The sequence below is a fragment of the Nipponia nippon genome, unplaced genomic scaffold (genome assembly GCF_047370975.1).
Source record: "Nipponia nippon isolate SJK-2023a ecotype South Korea unplaced genomic scaffold, ASM4737097v1 scaffold_5, whole genome shotgun sequence".
Lineage (NCBI taxonomy): Eukaryota > Metazoa > Chordata > Aves > Pelecaniformes > Threskiornithidae > Nipponia > Nipponia nippon.
Window position 1 is genome coordinate 52,133,487 of NW_028262369.1, and position 15,374 is coordinate 52,148,860.

Genomic DNA, 15,374 nt, shown 5'->3' on the forward strand with positions numbered 1-15,374 from the left:
GCTCAGTTGTGCAGACGACATGGGCCTGGTTTTCAGCAGTGCTAATGCAATTGCATTGACGTCAACTGGAGCCGCCCGCCATCACCCTTCTAGAAAATTAAAGCCTAGGATGGGCAGATCCAAGGCAGGAGACATGGAGGACCTCCACCCCACAGGACAGGCAGCCTGGGGAGGACAGCACTGGACCTGCCCACCATGCACACCACCATACTCCAGCACGGTGCTGCTTGCACCTCTGGTCAGCAGGTCAAGCAACCACTGCTGAAACCTTACCTACAAAAAACAAGCCTACAAGCTTAAATAAGCTGCAGTGGACATCGTGCTCCTCCAAGGAAACCAGGAGGGGTTTCTAGCTGAAAAAGGTTGACAGTATGGTCCCATCAAGAAAAATCTCCCTTGCCAAATTTCACCTCCCTACGTGAAGCACAGGGTGTGACAGCTTTCCAAAGGAGGTTCAGCAAGGGTGTTCGGCCACAGGCAAGCCAAATGGCTTTCCTTTGGCTTTTCTCTTGGAAAAAGCTGACCCAGTTTGGCTGAAATTTTCCAGAGAAGTTCATGTTGAGACAGACAATTTCTGCCTAAATGTTCACATTTTGGCATTGTTCTAAGCAATGGGAAACGTAACCCTATAATGGAAAGTATTGGGTACCTCAGTAACAAGTAGTGTTATCTACCCTGTCTACAATAAAATAATTAATTCTCATTAATTTGCCCTGTTTGCCTTTGAAGAGTACTTCCAGACTGGGGAAAAAAAAAAAGACAAAAAAAGAGGAGAAGAAAGCAATGGAATTAGCCATCCCCCTCCAGACTCAAATCACTCCAGATCTGTGTGACGGTATCTGGCAGAGCAAGGAGAGGTGTTAAGTGCTGTGGTTAGGAGACCTCTGAGCTCAACGAATAAACAAGAAAAAGGTTATTGCCACTGCCGTCTCTGAGCAGGACCTTTGACTGTTGGGTAATATCAGAGGAAGCTCCTGGGTCATGGAGGAAAAGCAGGGGATGCTAGGAGTAGGGCACCGGCACTTCCAAAAAACACAGTCCTGAAGAGGGAAAAGCAGGTATTTTCATGGTATTTGAGACACCATTTTCATCTGTGCAGAGTGGGAAAGCAATGCTCCTGCATCAGGATTCTCTGTAGCATTGGTGAATGGGGCTTACAGCCTGTCTGAAAGCAGGAGTCACCAAATTTTTGTGAAAGAGCCTGTTTTTGAAAGATTTCCAGCCCGAGCAATTCATGAGGTTTGGATTATCCAGAGAAGCTCCAGGTAAGCATCTAAAATTTGGGGAACTAAGCAGACCCAGACCCTCAAGACCAGTGCCCACAACTGGGTACCAGGATGCACAGCTTGTATCCCCAGTTCTGCAGCCGACTTGGTAGGTCAAAGTGAGGCGAGATGACCTCCCCAACCATGCACCTTCTCTGCTGTTGCCCTGCTTGGATGGAGACACGGGTACTGAGCATCACTTCTGCCAACACTGCTGTGGTGCTCATGCAGTCCAACCCAGCAAGCCACCAACACATTTTGAGCTGTGACCAATTGTCTTCTGGAAATTCCCGAGTGGTGCCAAAACACCACCCAGATTTGACAAATTTAGTTTGCTGTAGTGTGGGATGACTCTGTAAGCCAGGGTGACTTCATAGCCGGTGTGAGTGTGGGGACACTCACCATGTGCTTGGAGAGAAGTCCACAAGCTAAAGAGGTGCTTTTGTGCAGTGAAACTATTTTCACCAACTTAAGTCAAGCAATGAAATATTCATAGGACACTAAAGGAGTGGGCTCACTGGCTGTCTTCTTATGGGAATTCAATAATACTGGAGACAGCCTTGATTCAATATTCAAAAAGCCTTTTTCTCTTTCCCTCTTTCTATCCATCTCCCCGCTGTCTCTTTGGGTTCAGAGATCTTTTCGGAAACCTCACTTTTATGCGCTGGATGCATTAGCGGAGAGAGAACAGAAGGCTGGATGGCGGAGAGGAGAAATGGGGGGAGGAGTGGGAGCACAAGGATGAGAACCACAGGCAGGACAGCTGGGGATTTCTGGTCCCCAAGCTGCCTGGTGATGCTCAGCTGGATGGTCTGAACCAACCTTTCCTAAAGGCATGTCTATGTGGCTTTTTTGGGGCCGGACCCACACTTGTGCCCAGACATGGCTGGTTAGGAGTCAACTGGTCCAAGATCTGTGTAACCATGGTTGCATGGTCCTGCGCTCCCACCGATAGACCTGCTGAGAAACAGGCTGCCTGGCTCAGCTGTGGTGTGATGCTAGCGGGACTGAGGCCATTTTTGGCCTGGCATCTGTCCTGCAAAAAAAAAAAAACAGTGGAGATGGAGCCTTTGTCCGCCAGCGTTGACTGGAAACTGGGAGAGCTGGGCCTAGATGGTCATGAGGGGTAAAGCCCTGTGGCTGTAATGACATGGGTGTTGTTCAGGTGGACAGTCATCCTCACCTGGGTTGAGGACACAGATGCTGGCAGGGCTCTAATGAGCCATTTTGCTGCTCCCAGCTTGCCCTGCCGTAGCCACAACTCTCGATCCCTGTCCTGGAAGAGCAATACTGACATCCTCCTCCCTGTTTCAGAGAGAGCAAGGACCAACCTATTAAACTCTTCCCAGAGATCATATTTTGGGTGGAATTGCACTGAGCTAACCCCCAGAAGCCAATACTGACACACAGCTACCCCATGCCAGGAGATGGGCCCTGCTTCGTGCTGCAGCTGGGTGAGAGGGAGCTGTAGTTCTGCTGGTAGGACCTTTCTGCCCATCATGGGGATGCGACCGAAGCCTCTCCAGCTGTTGAGGGGCCAGGGGACTGTCTGTTGCCCCTCTGAATACAAAGATGGGGGACACCAAAGGATACAACCAGTGGGAGGTGGTTTTCCACACCATCTATGGACACCATGGGGGCAGGACACTGTGGATGCTGAAGTTTCACATGGTTCGGATAAATTCGGGGAAGAAAGTCCCCCACAGTGACCCACTTGTCATCCGTAGCTTTGGACGGCAATGCTCTATACATGTTGCAGCAAAGGAGAGATTTAGAAAAGCAACAGCTTTCCAAGCACTTAAAAGAGCTTTTTTTTCCCCCTCGTAGGATCCTTTCCCGCAGAGTATTTAAAATCAAATGATTTACTCCGCAATGCACTGGTTGTTTGGTTTCTTCTAGCATCTCCCCATCACGAATGCCCTCGAGCAGATCAGTTTCAACCTTCTGAAAACCTCTCTATTAGCATTTGATCTTGTCAAGCTCTTTTTATAGCCACTTTTAAAGCTAAGTGGAAGCCGCTTGATGGCTATCTGCTTCACTGGGGCATGCGGGCAGATGTCAGCTAGCAGGGGCAGAGCACAGTCCCCACACAGGAGGCTCCAAAGCACCAATGACGGTACAAACAATACACAAAAATTGGGTCCATGTTCATGTGCTGGAGTGAGGATGGGGAGCTCTGTACTGCTCTGAGCTTCTCCCCATCTCCAAGGCCAGGTGGGAGCCCTCTAGGGAAAAGCAAGATACTCCATCCCATTGCAGGGAGGGTGGCTGGGTGCTTGGTGGGTGCCAACACCCTGGCTTGAGGGCTGTGCTGGTGCATCCTGCAGGAGAGGGCTAGCAGGATGCCTGCAAGTCCTTTCACACCTTCTGCAAAAGCCTGGCATTAGCAAGGCCCCAGCCAAACTCCAGCAGGGACCTGACATGCTGCCCTCTTTTCCTGCACTTTCCATGGCAAAAAAAGAGATTTCTTTTTTTATTTCTTATTCTAGCATCTCCAGGCCTGATGCTGATCATGCAAACACAGTGAAGATATTCTTTCTCCCTGTTGATCCTTTATAGATTCTGGTTCCAGCTGTACTTGGAATTATTTTTTTTTTTTTTAAGACTTTCTGGCAAATCACCCGTCCCACAGATGACTCTCTTGGAGCAGATTTCCCTGCGCATTTGGAGCTGGTGCAGGTCTCCTGATAGGGTTTCAGGAAGCTCTCCCTCACCTCTCTGCTTGTGCTCCAGGTACATCCCAGCCACGTCACCCCATAACACTCACTTCCTACCCCATCTGCTGACGGCTTGGGGCCTCCCTCTCCCCTTTGTGTCTTCAAGCCAGGTGGAACAGCCGGACCATGTTTCGCAAGGGGCACAGAGACCTCCTGCTTCTGGGGCACCTGGCACTGCCTGGAGTCATTTGGTCCATGAAGATGAGCGGAGGTACAGTGCACCCAAAGGAAGCTCCCAAAAGGCACTGCCGATTCACTGTCAAACAGGAATTTGATGGTGTCGGGCTCAAACTTTTCCCTGTCTGATCTAATATCTCAGATACGGCATGGCAAACCACAAGCCTACCATAGATACAGCTATAGTGCCATGGCATTGGTGTGCATCCAGGCTGGAGAGGTAAGGCAGATATTTTATCCCATGGCAATGTGTCACCGGAGGTAGGTACCTAGCTATTGGAAAACTAGTTGTTTTGTGATGAACAGAGATTATGAAGCTTGGTTTTCTCCAGATTTTCAGTCTTATACTTTGACTCCCAGTTTTAGAGCTCCAAGCTAGGCTTTTTCTGTATTTGTGGTGTTGTCTGTCTCATGGTGGCTCTTGGTGAACACCAGAATACAGCTGATGGATCTTGCAGACCATGTTGGAAGCTGAAAGCAGAGACACGCACTGAAATTTCAGGTGGGAAAGTAGGTTATAAAGCAGGTCTAAACAAGGTTACACATGAAGCGTGTAGCAGAGCAGGGACAGGATACGGGGTCTACAGTAATGCCCCCCACACCTTGCCTTGATCCCTTTCTTCTCAAGGACAGCTTGAAAAACCTGAAGGTCCCCCTTTGCCCAAAGCACCTATTGTACCATGGCTTTTGGGATGCTGGTGGGTGAAGGACCAGCTCTGTCCCCATGGAGCAACATGTGCCGGGGCGTCCGCGCAATCCCGTCTGCTCCCAGCTTCTCCCTCAATGAACCCCCCCCCAGGTGGAGCCACCCACAGACCCTTAAGCCTCACAAGAAGACCTATGCACGGAATAACATTGCTGATGGATGTTGCCTGTCTGCGTGAATCGTCTGCCAGTAGGTCACAAATTACTCAGATGTGTCTGTTATGCTGAATTATTCCCTGATTCACAGGGCAGCTGACGCAGGAGCTCCTTGATTAGATTCCTCAATATCAAACACCCTGGCTCATTGGCTTGACCTTCTCGGCCACGTAAGCCTCCAGGCCATAAACCATTCTTATCCAAAATCTTGACCTCATGTTTAATTTTATCTCCGTTGACGTTAACGGAGGTTAGTTAGGCTTGAGCATGTGCTGGAAGTTAAGCTTTCCTGTACCAGGGCCTCCGTGCATTTCCCTACACTGGCTGATGACCCAAATTCAAGGATGCCTTTTCCCTGGCTTCAACAGGCTTCAGCTTGGCGCACACATAATTCCTGGAATCAGTTCTCCACCACCGATGATGATGAATCAATCATTTGCTTTCTGAACGTGTTCCACAGAATTCCCTCAGCCTCCAACGTGCTGGCAGGCTTTCCCACCAGAAAATTAGTTGGCTCAACAGTTCTTAGGATAGTGAGCACCCTGAGTATGGTTCCTGTCTGGAAACAAATGGATTTAAATGTTTGAAGTGAACTTTTGTGGGATGACCTTTTTCACCAGTTCCCCAGCCTTGGTGAGAATCAGACTCAACAAAAATGGGGTTGTGGGCAGAGGGTGGTTGAGGAGAAGGAAGGATGCATGAGGGTTGGTGTATGGACATTGGTCAGCCCAGGACAGTCTAGAGAGGGTTTTTATAGGTTCAGCAGACCCCTGGGTACCTCACCTCACCTGGGTGGTTCCATGGAAAATTCCTGTAATGCTCATATTGAATTCATCTCACCTCACATCAGATATCTGTAAGGTTGGTTGGTTTGCTTGGTTGTCTAAAGCAAGCAAATCATCCAGGCTCTCTCTCTGGTGAGTGAAGAGATGAACAAGCGTTCAGTCCAGAGGTTGATTTATCCCAAGTATCTGAGGCAATTGGGTTAGATGGGATGAATCACTCTCAGACAGTTGCTCTTTCAGTCCTTTGGCCATCGAGGGATCTTGGACAACAGGTTTTGCTGCAACAACTAGCTTTTGGATGGTTGAAGATAGCTAAAGTGAATCCTGCCCCTCGGGGCCCACCTGTACTTTTGCAAGTCTCCCCTGCTTTCCAAACATCCTTGTCTCCAAGATCCACTTCCACACATTATCCTCCACAGTTGCTGCATGAGAAAGGACAAAGCACCTTCAACAAAGCAGCAGGAGAGGAACCAGCAGGGCATCCCAGTTCATGGGGCAAAACTCATTTGGCATTTCCCCCATTGCTGCTTCAGCAGCAAGGTTGGATCCTCCAGCCAGCAAAGGGGACTCCCCACAACATCTCCTACTGTTTCTCTTTTTTTTTGCTGGCAGAAAGGGGTTTCCTCAGATCTTCCTAACTCTTTTGCTGCAGTTTAAGCCGATCACTCCTTGCCTTTTCCTCAAAGGACAGTTTATTTCTTCTCTGGCAGCTTTGGGTGTATTTGGAGCCTGTTTCTGTACCCTCCCCTCAGTTGTCTTTGCTCTTGGCAAAACTGCCCCAGCCCCCCGGTCTCCCCATGCTGGCTAATTTTTCCATACTCACACAGTAAGTTTTCAGTGTTTCTGGGGCAGCTGAAAACATTAAGTTTCTTCCAACTCCACAAACTGATTGTCAGCATCCAAAACTGGAGCCCAAACTCAGATGAATTTGTTGAGAGCAGCCCTGCAGAGAAGAACTTGGGGATACTGGTGGGTGACAAATTGGACTTGAGCTGGCAATGTGCAGTTGCAGCCCAGAAAGCCAATTGCATCCTGGGTGCATCACCAGCAGCGTGGCCAGCAGTTCCAGGGAGGTGACGCTTTCCCTATGCTCTGCTCTTGTGAGACCTCACCTGGAGCATTGCATCCTGCTCTGGGGTCCCCAGTACAAGACAGACATGGACTTGTTAGATGGTCACCAAAACAACCCAAGGGCTGGAACACCTCTCTTCTGAAGAAAGACTGAGAGAGTTGGGGTTGTTCAGCCTGGGAAAGAGGAGGCTCTGGTGAGACCTTATCGGGGCCTTTCAGTATCTAAAGGGGGCTTATAAGAAAAATGGAGACATTTTACCAGGGCCTGTAGCGACAGGACAAGAGGTAACAACTTTAAACTAAAAGAGGGTAGATATAAGAAAGAAATTTCTTACAAAGAGGGTGCTGAGACAGTGGAAACATTGCCCAAAGCAGCTGTAAGTGCCCCTGTGCTGGTTTTGGCTGGGATAGAGTTAATTTTCTTCATAGTAGCTAGTTTGGGGCTATGTTTTGGATTTGTGCTGAAAGCAGTGTTGATAATAGAGATCTATTCATTATTGCTAAGCAGTGCTTACACAGAGTCAAGGCCTTTTTCTGCTTCTCACTCCGTTCCAGCACCGAGTAGGCTGGAGGTGCACAAGAAGTTGGGAGGGGACACAGCTGGCCCCAACTGACCAAAGGGATATTCCACACCATATGACATCATGCTCAGCATATAAAGCTGGGAGAAGGAGGAAGGGAAGAGGAGAACATTCAGAGTTATAGCATTTGTCTTTTCAAGTAACCATTACATGTGACAGAGCCCTGCTTTCCTGGAGATGGCCGAACACCTGCCTGCCGATGGGAAGTAGTGAACAAATTCCTTGTTTTGCTTACGTGCACGGCTTTTGCTTTACCTATTAAACTGTCTTTATCTCAAACCACAATTTTTCTCACTTTTACTCTTCCGATTCTCTCCCCCAGCCTGCCGGGGGGAGTGAGCAAGTGGCTGTGGGGTGCTTAGTTGCTGGCTGGGGTTAAACCACAACAGCCCCATCACTGGAAGTGTTCAGGGTCAGGCTGGATGGGGCTTTGAGCAACCTGATCTAGTGAAAGACATCCCTGCCCATGGCAGGGGCGTTAGACTAGGTGATCTTCCATCCCAAATCATTTGTGATCCTCAGACCATAATTTAGACTTTAGATAGATGCCTCTGCTTTCCTAAAGACACCCAGCTCCAAAGCCTGGTAGGGAAGCTCAGGGGGGCAGGGGATCGCCAGCACCTCTGGCAATTACATCCAGTGCCAAAATGGGGCTGAGGGAAGCTGCAGTCTCAACATTGGGTCAGGTGTGGGTGTTTATGTATTGGCATAATGTAAAGTATGTTTGCAAAGAGGAATGAATCATTTTTGCCTATCAGTTTAATTGTTGAACACTGCTTCTCTGCAAACTATTCATGAATAGATGACAACTTTCTCTAATTTAGTCATTAGTCCTAATTATTCACTCCATCTCTCCTATTAATAACATGCAGTCAGCAGATTGACAGTAAACAGCTCCATGCAATTATTTTGCTCAGTGAAGTTTGAAACATGAGCTGTGCTAGGTATTTCTGATGGGGCACAGATTGCATGGTGCATCTCTGTCTACCCACTGCGTGGCTATGAAATCCTAGAACTGCATTTCTGGTGTGAATGCCCCCATTTGCAAAATGAACGCATGCCAAAAAGCTGCTGGTTCCCAGACTCAAAGGCATTTGTTTGAATATCTATGAAAAGTGAATACAAAGAAGGACCAAAGCAAATATCTTAAATAGCTCAATAAGTCACCAGTCTCAACTTCACAGGAGACAGCTTTCTTTAGCCTCATCATGCATCCACATATTAAATGACAGTGTGAGAATTTGCCACCTGAAACAGTGATTTATCACAAGGGTACATGAGGAGTACCCAATATTTAATTAGCATGATGTTAATTAGCTACATCACATTGCTTTCTTCTATCCACACTGTGATCTAAGCAGATTCAAGCTCCTGACTAGCACATGAAGCCCTCTGCCTTTCTTTCCCTGTGTTACCTGGTCAAGGATTCTGGACAACAAACCATCAGCAAGTTATTTATGGCTTAGCAGTTTTAAGGCCATTTGAGGCTGTAGTCCTAGATTTCACCCTTAACAGCAAACAGAAACAGGAATTTCCTTCATGCACATAGAGATCTAAATTTAAAGCCCCATATCAGGCAAAAATCAACAGCTCACAAGCATGCCATCATCCCCGGAAGAGGCAGCTGCAGTATTAACTCCAGACAAAAATTCCTGTTAGAGAAAACTTATCGACTTCTGGTGGGGAGAGCTCCTGTCTTGGTTTTAAATTCACTTGAGATAGAGTTTATTCAATTATCGGCCATCTAGAGAATGAAATGTGGCTTCACTCCAAATATCAACTGGGTAGGGGAGAAGATGACAACCAGGTTAACCCTTCATTTGCCCTTCAGTTAGACAGAGGGTGGCAGCAGGAAGGCTGCGAGCGATCCTACATACATGCATCATGCATCTCCAAGGTTAAAGTTATTGGCTCAGTCCCCTGTATGCAGAAAGGGCTTTTACACTGACTATGCCTAGGAGGGCAGGTGGAAAAAAATCAGTTTGATGTGGTACCCAATGGGAGGATGCTCTGTTCACAAGCCCCCTTTTGTAAGGGGACCCCATGTAGTACAAAGGGCTCTCTGTCTTCAGGGGAGACCCATGGCTGTAAAAACAAAGAGAGACACCGGGAAAGCGTCTGGTTTATTATTCCCCTCTGAAAAGCTCTCCAGCGTCAGGCTTTTTAAAGGAAGACTCTGGGCAACAACGGGTGTGTGGATTAAGACAGATTCATTGGAAGAGGCAAAGGGGGGAGCTGGCAAGATGTAAATCCTCACCAAATGCCCTGGGAAGCACAGAGGGTCTTGGGCTGGCAGCAGGGACCACATGCCAGCACATGGGGCTCCTGGGAGAGGTCAGAGCTGCAGCAGTATAAAGCAGTTTTCTTTGCTCCTGCATCTGAAGCACCTGAGGGGCACCACTCCCATAGAGGTTACCTTAATGCCACTGGTTTTGCTGGGGCTGTGCAGCCATGCTCACCAGTGGCTCTGGAGAGCAGCGAGATGCTGGATAGAAAGCAAGCACCAGCCAGCACAACTTTTCCACATGCTGCTCAAAGTCTATTCTCAGCCATAAATACAATTTCTGCTGGAGGAAGAGAGGGTGGGGAAGATTATATTGTATTTGGGACGCTAAAGCACAAACCTGCTGCTTTCTGGGAATCTCTTCTGTATTAAGCTGATCTGGCTTAGAGCTCACAGCATCATTCTTGCCACTTACTGCAGGCTGGGGTGTTCCTGCAAAGCAAGATTTGCTCTCAGGGGAACCAGGGAGCAGAGCCCTTCCTGGCAGCATGCAGAGATGGGAAGCTGGATCTCCCCTGCGAGAGGGATGGTAAATGGCCTCCCTTTCCTTTGTCATTACCTGGCAGCAGCGGCAGCCCTGGCAGAGATGGGTCTGGGAAGCAGCAGGCTGCAGTAACCGGGTGTGGAGCATCTTCGCCTGAGCTGAGCTTGCCCTCTGATGGTAAGCTCTGGTACTGAGAGGAAGCAGGTCTCTCCCAAACCCATCCTCTCCCCTGAGGCCCGGGGCGTTTCCCCTTCCCCAGCTGAGCCCTCTGATACTAATAAAGCATTTCAGAGCACTGCTGCCATGAAGGCATCCTCAGCTCCTGGGCTGAAGGTTGTCCCAGTGAGGGGAGCTTCTCCAGGCACCCCCTTGGCCATGACAGCTCAAGTCATGCCCTGCCCAAAGCAGGGCAGGGGGACAGGGGCTGGCAGAGGGCAAGCAAGGCAGTGCAGGGTGCTGCAGCAGCTCAAAGGGGGCAACAAGACCACAAAATGCTTTTTTAAGCCCTAGTTTAAAAAGTAACCAGGAAACATGAAGGAAAACAAGCAGCTTCTGCCAGCCATCTACCAGCTTACCCAAATCCAGCAGCTGACTCTTTTGGGGGGGGTGCATCCTTGCAGCACTAACCCCTGTGACCTGCCATCCACCCAGCTTAGCAAAGAGAAAGCAGGCTGGGGATGCAGGCAGGGCACAGCCACCCCCGCAGTTGCTAATATCAGGGAGCAGAGGGCTGCCTCATGCAGGGGGACAAGCCAGGAGCCAAGGGCAACCCCAGCACAGCAGGACACTCACCAACAAGGGTGCAGCCCCATGGGACCTAAACTCAGCAGGCAGGGCTGGGTGCTGGTAACAGGGTCCATCAACACTCCCAGGCACAGCAAAGGAGTCAGGTCTCGGGTCCACCCAGGAGCAGCAGAAGACAGTGCCAGAGGCAGGACTAGACTCTTCAGCATAGGCACCAGGTCCAGTCAGAAGATAGAACTAGTGATAGACACTGTTGCACTACACCCCAAACAAGGGAAGAAGCCCAGGCCTGACCTTAAATACAGCTCCTGGGCCAACGGCCAGAGGGTGCGTGGGTGGAGGTCCCAGATGGGGCTGTTTAAGGCAATCAAGGCTTTTAGGTGCCCTCTGGGTCCTGGCAGCGGACATGATGCTGCATGCAGGGGCAGAGCTTAATCCTCATCCCCCTTTTTTCCTGCCTCTCCCCTATTTCTCTGCTGAAGGCCAGAACCCAGGGCTCACCTCCACAGTGACAGAGCTGTTGGCTCCTTGCTCTTCACGGAAATCTGCTTGCAAAGCGGGCACTAAGCAAGGGCCTTGCTCCCCTCCATGTTCATGTGGGAGGTGACTTAGAGGATGTGACAGCTGCCAATCTTTCTCCTCTGTTTCTGATTGCAGATTGGCCATATGAGCATGGAGGTTGCACAGCCAGGAGAGAGTGATACACACACACGTCTTGTGACTCCAGGGTTGGACCTGGGGAAGAAGAAAAGTATAAGGGGTAGTAAAAATGAAACAGAGACCTGTCTGGGTTAGGGTGTCGGGAATGTAAATTGGTGGGTGAGGGCTAGGGGCGGTGAGGACTTTAGGTGCTGAAGTCTGTGCGTAGTCCCTTGCATCCAGCCTGGGCATCACACTGCACTTCCCTCTCCATGTGGGCAGGGAGGGATGAGAGCAGTCACAACTTTATGTCTTTTTTAATCATGAAAGATCCATGTTGGACCTGGCCAGTGAGCAACAAGACAGCATCACAGCGGGTCGTCCTGGGCTGCAGGTGACAGGGGTGATGCAGAAGAGCAGAGCCCACTCTAGCCGGGCAAAGCAGCAAGCAGAGGGCAGGAGTGGTACGTACCTGTCAGGAAGAGCAGCTCGAACACAGGTGGATGTGTATGGATCTTTGGGTTGGATCAGACAGCAACAGGGATCCTAGGATGGGATCCCAAACTTTTATTTGCCAATTCCAGAAGTCTTAGGATAATTTTTCTCACCAGATAACCAGCAGAGATATCATTTTACTTCCTACTTGAACGCACCAGACATATCCTTGTGCCCAGCATGGGTTTGATTTGGGCAGTGAAGAATAGCACACAGGCTAGACGGAAAAGCTCGCTTGTGCGGGCAGAGTTCATGTCTAGCAGAGGCAACAGGGCAGTGTGAAATTTCCCAGGCTGGAAACCATCAGTAGGTCAGTGGATCACACCCTGAAATGCCCTTGTTGGTAGCTGCCTTCCATAGAAGGATACATTTTTCAAAACCCATTGGTTTGCACCAGGAAAATCAACCCCAATGAATGAAAGTGGACTGGAAAATATTCAGGCTGGCCAACCCTCATACAGTCATTCAACAGGCTTGAAAATACTGAGATTTGAAATAGATTTCTCTATATGTGTTTCACTTCCTGATTTTTTGAAATCTTACAGCTCACTTTTTCCCGTCTGCCCCTATAACCACATGGGCCAGGCACACACTTCCCTAAAAACACCGCAGAGCAACGTGGCTCAGGCAAACACCAGATCTAAGCAGCCGGGGCTACAAGAAAACGTCAACTCTTGCAGCCACGCAGTAAACCCTAACAGGTGGCAACATTGAAGACAGATGACTTTTGCCATCCATAATGTAATGGAGGGAGTTCACAGGAGATAGCAGCACGTGCTAATGCTCAAAAAAACAATTGCAAGCCACTGAATAGATCTGTTCCATACTATAAGGGCACATAAACTACATCAGTGTCAATCATATTTTGTGGGAAAGAAATGACCCTGGACAGATGCTAAATTCGTCTTTATTAAAATGATTACTACAGTTACAAAAAGAATGAATTTGATCACGGATGTATTTAGGCATGTCTTATTAGCCAAGAGTGGGAGCGACAGCAGGGGCTGAGTTTAGCCAGATTTGGGGGGTGTTGATGGGAGCAGGCACGCTGGGTAAGGAACGGCTGAGCCTCGCCACTGTACTGCGTGAGAGCCAGTGAGCACCAGAGGCGGTGCTGCAGCGTCCTGAGACGGACCTGGGGTTGCACAAAATGAGGGTGGGCCAAGCCTGTGCGATAGAGAAACTGCCTCTAGCCCTGCTTACGCCAAGGGGTGGGTTTAGTTAATATTTGCCTAGAAAGCCCACTCTTTGAATACAAGGTCAAAGACTCAGAGCGAAAGGACGTGCCATAAGGGAACCTTCACTCTACCCCCAGGCACATGCATTACAGTGTGGTGTTTAATAACAAGATGGTATCTTATTTTTTCCCCTGTAAAGGGAATTTCGTAATTCTGAGCAGTGAATCAGGTATTTCTGCTTGTGTAGGTCAAAAACGAAATCAGGCTCCTCTGCAGCTTTGCTTCAGTGCACATGCATTGAAACAGCAGTTGCATGTCCATTTCTCTTCGGGTCTCTGTAGTGCTTGGAAACTCTGGAGAAAGTATTTCAGTATTATGGAAGAATGACCAAATGATTTTAACCTCATTTTAGTTCAATCAAGTCAAATGTCTCTTCAGAAGACCTGAACAATGTAGCTTGCAGTGTAAAGATGACACTTCTCCCAGATACCCTTTTTTTTTATTTTTGCTTTAAAGGATCAGAGCTTTTTAAACACAGCAGTAAATGTTAATATTTTATTTTGCTGAGTCTTCATTTCTGAAAATGGTTAAACCACTTTTGCTCAAAATCTCTACACCAACTTGGAGTTAGGCTGCAGCTGATGCATAAAATTCCATCTGGGAGTGGCAAAGGTGTTGTTATAAAGCATTGAAAAAAATCATTTTTTTTAATAACAGTTTATAATCCTAACTATAACAGATGTCGCTAAGCATCCTCCCTCCCAGCACTACTTGCTTCTGCACTATTGAACTAGAAAAGAAATTAAAAAGAAAAAAACAACCAACCAGGTCCTCCACAGTTCCTGCTGTACTCATACACCAAGCAGCCTGAGTTAACCTAAATTGTATGTTTTAACAACTAAATATTCTTTCACAGTCAAGTTTCAGGTGATGACCAGACACATACCTGAGTGGCTATAAGAGCAATTCATTCCTACCCCGCTGCCAAAACACAATTAAGTGCATCGTGCCGCTTCCTCGGGGGCTCTCCCCTGTGCAGGCACCAAGTGGGTACCACTGCCCTGCAGAGGAGATGTCTGCTGTAGGCAGGGAGCGCTGAGCTCTCTTCCCCAGGTGCTGCTGCCTTCTGACCATGCCCTCCAGATCCCCCTGTCTCTCTGTGTCTGTCTGCAGGAACTGAAATTCAGAGAGATGTATCCAGGTTTCTCCCAGTAAACTGGAGAGGGAGTGTACCTGATGGGTAGGAGCTGGGTCTCCTGGATAGCTTTGCTGCAGGTGAGCTTTAGGAGAAGTTGCTGACAGCCTAATTCTCAGATTTATGGAGCATTAAGAGCTCCCATTGACTCTGTAACCAGGTGATGAATCTGTCTATGCTTCATTTTTCTCAGCTATAAAATGGGAGAAATGGCATTTCTGTCACTGGCTAGCTGGGAGGTTAATGCAATGATTATTAATAAAGCTCTCTAACGACCTCTGGAGCAGCAATTCCCAAGCCAGGGTGGCAGTTCCTAGCAGGGGTTGCTGCGCTCCTGAATGGACTAACGGACCCAGAGGAAATTAGGTGGCAGCAACAGGCTCAGAAAAGGAAGCAGAAGTAATTTTCCTAATGAGTCACCAGCAGTCAGGAGCAGAGCCCGGGAGGTGACTGTCACTTCCCCCAAACATCTGTCCCACATGTCGCTCTGTGAGGAAGAAGTCGCAGTCTCCCTGCATGGTGATCCATGCAGAGCGTCCTTAATGATTGCTGTGGCTGTGCTACCACTGGGCATCACAGCTGCAACTGCCTGTTGCACAGGTAAATGGAGCTGCAGTCGTAAAAGTCACAAACTCGGAGCTTATAGTAAGTAGGATTTATGTACTCAGAAAAGCAGAACCTATATTGCTATTAAGGTTCATTCATCTATAGACAGTACTTGTCTGCTCCTTCCTTTAATGTCAGGGTTAGTGCGTCATCCCTCCTCGCACAGGATCAGAACTGGTACTTTGCTGTTTGAGACACGGTCAGTGAGCAGCTTCGGAGGATGGAAAATACAGACAAGTAAGAGCAGATTCCTACAGCCAGTCTTCCAAAATGTACGTCTGTCAGAAATACC